We start from the raw sequence: 6,700 nt of genomic DNA, 5'->3' as shown, positions 1-6,700 counted from the left end.
TTCAATCGCAGCTGCATCCGATAGGCTAGAAATGTACGTCTTCAGCCTTTTCATGGACTTCAATTTGTTGTAGGGCGAAGTAAGAAGGGCAACAGGCAGCTCTCTTCTATAATTGTCAATGTATGCCTGCATGGGAGGATATGTTAGTATCGTTCCATATGCTTACAAAATTGACAGAATTTTAGGTGTTACTCTACGTACTTGGTCATAACGTAGCGTAAGATCTTCTCCCGTAAAGAATTCGATATTCTTCAGCATGTAGAGTGCACAAGAAGAACTACAACAATTAATTCTGTTAGCACCATTTCACGTATTAAAAATTCAAAACATATTGAGAAGCTAATACTGTTGACTGACTTGTCATCTTGTCTTGGCACAGGAACATGCTTTACTGTCCATTGGGTCACGTTAATGTCTTGCCATGCATGGCTTTCTGGTCCATTGATTCGCAGCGATGCTCTCAGATGTGCTTCCACCCCACGTATCTGCCAAAGTCCATGGTATGAGAAGTTGCTCACGGTTCAAGGTTAGGTATGATGCTAAATGCTGTGTTATATTGAAAGATGTTTAAAATCTCACCACGTGAACCACTTGTGTTACTACGTAGCTGAAAAGAGAATCAAGAATCTGAATCTCCCTCCTTCTGGGGTTTACGGCCACAAGGAACCAGTGGGTGTTCGCCATGTTCGTAGGTAGAAAAACCTGGACAGCAAAGATGATTACATCAACATGCATAATGATTACAAAAATAAATGTGTTTATGTCATGGTTAGATGGTACCAGATCATATTTGAGGTAGTTGTCTCCTTTTGTTGTTCCATGACTGCCCGCCAAAGCGGCCTCGTGGCAGTTCTCTACCTTACCATCTCTTTCGAGCATAGCGACGCCGGCCACCCTCTCAATGTAAACCAGTTGCTCGTCCCTTATGTCCTCAGGATGATCATGACGCATGATCTGAATCACAACATCAACCAACTAAAACAAAATTCACGTTAATTGTACTATGCAAAAGAAAATTGACAAAATAATTTGGCAAATATCTTACTTCGTCACCGAACCATTTGTCATCTAAAATTCCATCTGTCATGGTGAGGCATTGCAAATGCTTCTGTAGAAGAACAATGTCATCAATTACCACCAATTGTTTATCAACATCTAAGGTGTTGACAATTTCGGCCACGTGATTCTGTCGAAACTTGTGAAGGTCGGTCTCCAGCCTCGAAGCACCTGTGTCTGTATCTTTAAAAATGCTTGCACGGTTTTTCCTCTTTGTATTCTTTGTGTCCTTGGAATCGTTGGTAGACTCCGATGGAGTCCTGTTTCTCTTTCTCTTCTTATCACTATCGTAGAGAACATAATCTTCATTGCACAATAATGAAGATGCCACTCTTTTCCGGATGCTCGTATGAGTTGGTAGCATGGAATCAACCACGCTATCTTGTCGCTGCTTTGCTAAAGAATCATCATAGTTGTCCTCATCAACTCGGAAAACATGTGTCTCTTCCGGCTCCCTTATTGCCTTAGCCTTGGAAGACCGGTGTTTGCTTATGGTACCTGCCTCTCCCCCACCTCAATACTGACATCTTCATCATCTTGATCTCTTCTTTGTTCAGCCTTTCGCACATTCTCAGTGTGCCTCAAATTCAGAGGATCCTGTGATTCGAAATAAAGCACTTGTTAGCTACGAATCTTCATTAACTTAAAACAAAATTAGTTAGATGTGAAATGTGTATCACCATGAAAGCTTCAAGGCCTGTGGTGGTTTTTGAATGCTTTCGCGATTGCAAACTAGGAGCAGGCTGCAAATCTTCAGCTACGTTCTTCATGGGGGCATCCATGTTATCTTTTTGTATTCCCTTAGCAAAAATGCCATTGGCAATGACCTCCGTGTTTTTTTTGTTTTTGCTGGTGAGTAGTATTCTCTCCTGGGACCTCCATTGGGTCCACAGGTACTCCCAGGTCAGATAGTTGTATGTCCTCTACTCCTGGGCGATCAACATCAAATATTCCATAGCGGTGGATCTTTAAAACAAATGTGTTAGTGTGGAGAGTATTGATAGTAAAGATATTTATAGAAACTCATAATGGTATACTTACATTGAATTCTGTGATGAGGTCGTCCGTGCGTCTGCCGTTCGCAAGTGTACGCCTAAGGCACTCGTCCATTTTTTTTCAAGGGTTCTCATCCTATCAAATTGTTGTGCACTGGCTTCCCGCACAATGGAGGCAACTTCTTTCAAATCAGCCAATACACGGCCCATGAGTGCCTTATCCTACAAATTACAAGCAGTTAGAAGCATATGACTTCGATTGTACTTGCAAAGTTACAATATATATTTGTTTCTGATGTTCATCATTTACCTAACCGTCAGTCTTTGGTTTGACCGGCGTCCCAACTGGTGGCGGATTGAAAGGCCGCAGCAGGTCATCGACATACTGTATGTTAGTGTCGTTAGTATCATTCAAAACATATGGTAGATAATCCAGGCACACAATACTAACACTTTACCTCTCCAACCCCTATATATTTTTTGTTGATTATGTTGTCAACCTTCTGTGCCTTCTCGTCACTCCAGTTTTGGATCAGCGGCCATAACCTTGATGCATACGAGATGGTAGAGTCCAATTGGTGCACCCTCCACTTCTCGTAGTACCACGTCTGCATTACAACAAAAACAGCTTAGAAAATTTTCCATAAAATTAAATGTATTGTATGTTAATAATGATTGTATTACTTGTAGCAATGGTAGGTTTCCCTCCAGATTTGCTCCACCATTTACAAATTTCCTGACGCTAGTCATAAGATGGTCAAGTGTAAGCTGTCCAAAATTGGTGCTCTTTATTGTCTCAACGTTTCTAACAATCCCAAGGTATCTGTTGTCCACATACTGTTGTGTTGTCGGGCATACATATTTGCCTATGGTGTACAGGACAAATGGCCTAACAAAATTAGGTGTGCTGTTGCCTTTCATCTTGGCTAGCAATCCTTTCAAAGTTACTTTTGTGTCATTGGGGTCTTTCAGTTCCTTTCACAACTCCAAAGTATCGTTGTGATTTGAAGAGACTTGATTCTTCCCCATGCAGGGCAGGCCTGTTATATGCTCCACATCTTTTAGTGTGATCCTACATGGTCTCCCATTAATTATAAAGGCATCCTGCTCTGCATCATATGAATAAGCGATGGCCTGGCACAGTAGACGTCTCATTCTCATGCCGGGAGTCTTGAGAAGTTCACCTAGTCCAATCAACTTGATGTACGTCAGTTTCTGTGCATTTAAATCTTTTATGAACTTCTCGTATTGCAGCAATGAAGCAACCAGAGTTCCCTGAATGTACAAATAGTGTGATTAGATTCTGTATGGTATTCATTTAAACACGCATAGAACCGACTAGATGTAATCTATGCCAATACCAAAATTGTGCTCTACATTGCTGCATGAAATTATAGAGCTTCTAGGCCATATAATGAACACCAGACATAGAAAAACATGCTATCTCTGTCCGCAAATTGACTGATAATAGTATATATTTTTAGTACAAAGAGCAGACTTTGTTCTATGTACACTACTAAAGTTTCAGGCGTCACGCTTACGAAAATAATTGCATACATGATCACAAGATCAATAGTTTATAGATAATCACCATACTAGGAATGTAACATGTGATCCCACTGTCCATCTTTCTCTTTAGTTTTCTCCTTTATTTCTCGTCAACCTAAAATTTAATATAGTACATACATTTGATGTTCTCAATGCCAAATAAGTGAGGCGTGCAACTTACGTACAAAACTACTTTGTATTATTTCTACTGCGTATTTGATCAGGCACTTAGGAGTACTACGATTATTTTGTTGATTCAGTTGCTGGTTTTAAACAAAGTTGAATTACTAGTCCTTCCTTTCCATATCGTTGCACGTAGAACTTTCCAGCACGAAAATTAGCGCAAGTTTCATTACAGAGAGAGGCATTCACGACTAAAAACTAAGAGAGGAAGGTATCCACGATCTCCCTTAAGTTTTGCTAAAGCACATGTAGATGTGCTCTAAGTATTGCTTATCTAAGTCCTATGTCATTGATTTTATGCTAAGATTCGTGCAAGCCTTTCTAGACACACCAATGTCCCTTCGGTAAAATAGGGATAGTTCGTTATGGTTGTAACTAAACGAGATCAAAAAGAAGTGCGCCGTAAATAATGGGATTGCATGCAGACTTGGGAAGGAGGGTGTATACACAATACAAGGATCTCGATCGTTACCGGAGGATTCTCTCGATGGTGACCGGCTCCATTGCCGTTCGCTTTCATCTTTTGATTCGCCGGCTTCTCCGACGTGCCCTTCTATTTCGTCAGCTTCTCTGACGTGCCCTTGTCTTTCATCTCAGGATTCGCCAACGCAGGCTTTGAAGATGACGGCTCCGTCGGCTTCACCGACCTGGGAGCTACTTTGGGCGGCATGGGGTGGTAATTCGGTGTAGTCATGGAAGGCTAGGTATGGGCGGCGTGGGGTGGGAGGCGTGGGGTGGAAGTATATGATCTATGCCGTGAAAAGCTTCGTATTTATAGGGGATTCTCTACCAACCGATCACAAGGAAATATTGGGAATTTGGGATCTCACGAAGAGGTAGTTTTAGATCACGTAATGTTTATGTATAGGGGATTCTCTAACAACCCACCACAAGGAAATATTGGGAATTTGGGATCTCACGAAGAGGTAGCTTTAGATCACGTAAAGTTTTTTAGCTATATTTTTATTTTCAGAATTTTTTAGCAAGTTTAGATCAGTAATCTCAACCGTGAAGTGTTTGGGCTTCTTGTGCTTTCTTATACAGGCCTATGGGTGAGCCTATTTTAAATGTGAACATGACAAAGGAAGCGAGGACTCCAGCAGGCGGGACGAGCCTCGTCCCAATTATTTAGGATGGGCATGCGCGAGGGCGCTTCGTCCTCACTGCCACGATTCTCCAAAAACGATTCCTCTGGCTCTGCGTCCTCTCGATTCCCTCTTCCTCTGCGTCGCGCACTCTCCCAACAATCTGGCTTCTGGAACGGTGAGTTCTCCTTCCTGTCAATTTTGTTAGTAGTTCTCTAGTAGCAGCACATACGATGTCCTTCTTCTTGTCAATTTCTTGTTCTCCTGCTTCTTTATTTTGTGCGCACAGATTTATCTGCCTGCAACATGTAGTCCGTTGCCTTATGAGAATTTTGCACACAGATTCATCTGCATGCAACATCTAGTCCGTTGTCTTGTCAATTTCTTGTTTTTCTCCTGCTTCTTTAGTTTGTACACACAATTTCATCTGCATGGGTGATGAACAATTCATAGATACATGTTTATTCTTGATTGTAGATGCAGTTGTTTAGATAAATATTTCAAGAGCGTAAATTTATATTGTTAATTCGCATATACTCCCTCTGCAAGGAAATATAACAACTTTTGGTTCACTGCTTTAGTGATTTCTTTACAGAGGGAGTACTTGTTTAGTTTCAATTGTTCATGCACTTGTTTACATAAACTTTTAATAGCGCCAGAATTCCTATACTATCTGCCGTCACATTCATCTCGGCTTATTGTTATCATGTTATTGTCATGCTTCATGTCTTATACTGGTTTCATCAATTACAGTCCTTCGGCATGGCGTTCGAGAATGATTATGATGCTAGGGCAGATGGAAATACTGAAATTTGTGTGAAGTACACGAACAAGGCTAGCTGTGTTGAGTACTGTATTGGCAAATTCAAATACTGGCTGCGGAACGACGACCAGAAGATAGTTGCACTGGATGTGGAGTACACCTGGCCTTGTTGTCCGACACAGATGGCGGCCGTGGTCCATTTATGCGTTGGCATCTACGTCCTTGTGTACCACATAAGCGTTGCTGATGAGCACTGCGGCCTGCTTGCCACCTTACTGCTCGACAAGGAGTACACCTTTGTTGGGGTGGACATCGAGAATGACAAGAAAAAACTCAAGCATGTTGGTCTGGTGGTACAAAACTTTGTGGATATCCAGAATATGTGGAGAGTGCCTGATCCAGTGACGATTAAGCCAAAGTATGGCTTGGCTGACTACGCTGGTTCCATCATCCACCACAGCTACAACAAGATGAAGGACTTTCTCACAGAAGATGACCACCATATATGGGCAGAAGCACCCTTGCCCTTGAAGAACATCTATTATGCTTCCATGGACGCGTATGCCACCTACGACGTATACAGGCGGTTGGTGAACTTCAAGAAGGGGTTCGAGAGTCAGCGCCAACATCTCGCCAAACCATCCAGGCGGTCAAAGAAGTCCGGAAGGAAGAATGAATCAACATAAAATGTTTCTTCTATTTATCTAGCTGATAGTCTGTAAACTTTATTATACTACTAGTAAGTCGTAACTTCAAATTTCCTGCGAGTTGAATCATCCTTTATTCTAGCTGTCTTGCCTAATTTGATCCACGTTCACGAGATATTATAATTAAGACGTTTATTTTGTTTCGGTTTCGCTAGCTATGATACAGAATGTGATAGCCATTTTTACCAAAAGATTATTTCAGATTTATAATGAATACACAGAATGCGATAGCCGTTCTTTCCAAAATATTATTTCAGATTTATAATGAATACTGTTCTCAACAGGGTTTGAATAGAGAAATTTTATTTTTTAATTGCATAGAGAAAGTTCATTTTTTTAATCAAAAGAAGGGTCGCCCCCTCT

Source organism: Triticum urartu, chromosome 7 (assembly GCF_003073215.2).
Source record: "Triticum urartu cultivar G1812 chromosome 7, Tu2.1, whole genome shotgun sequence".
Classification (NCBI taxonomy): domain Eukaryota; kingdom Viridiplantae; phylum Streptophyta; class Magnoliopsida; order Poales; family Poaceae; genus Triticum; species Triticum urartu.
The sequence above is the reverse complement of the archived record's forward strand: the minus strand, read 5'-3'. Positions refer to the sequence as shown.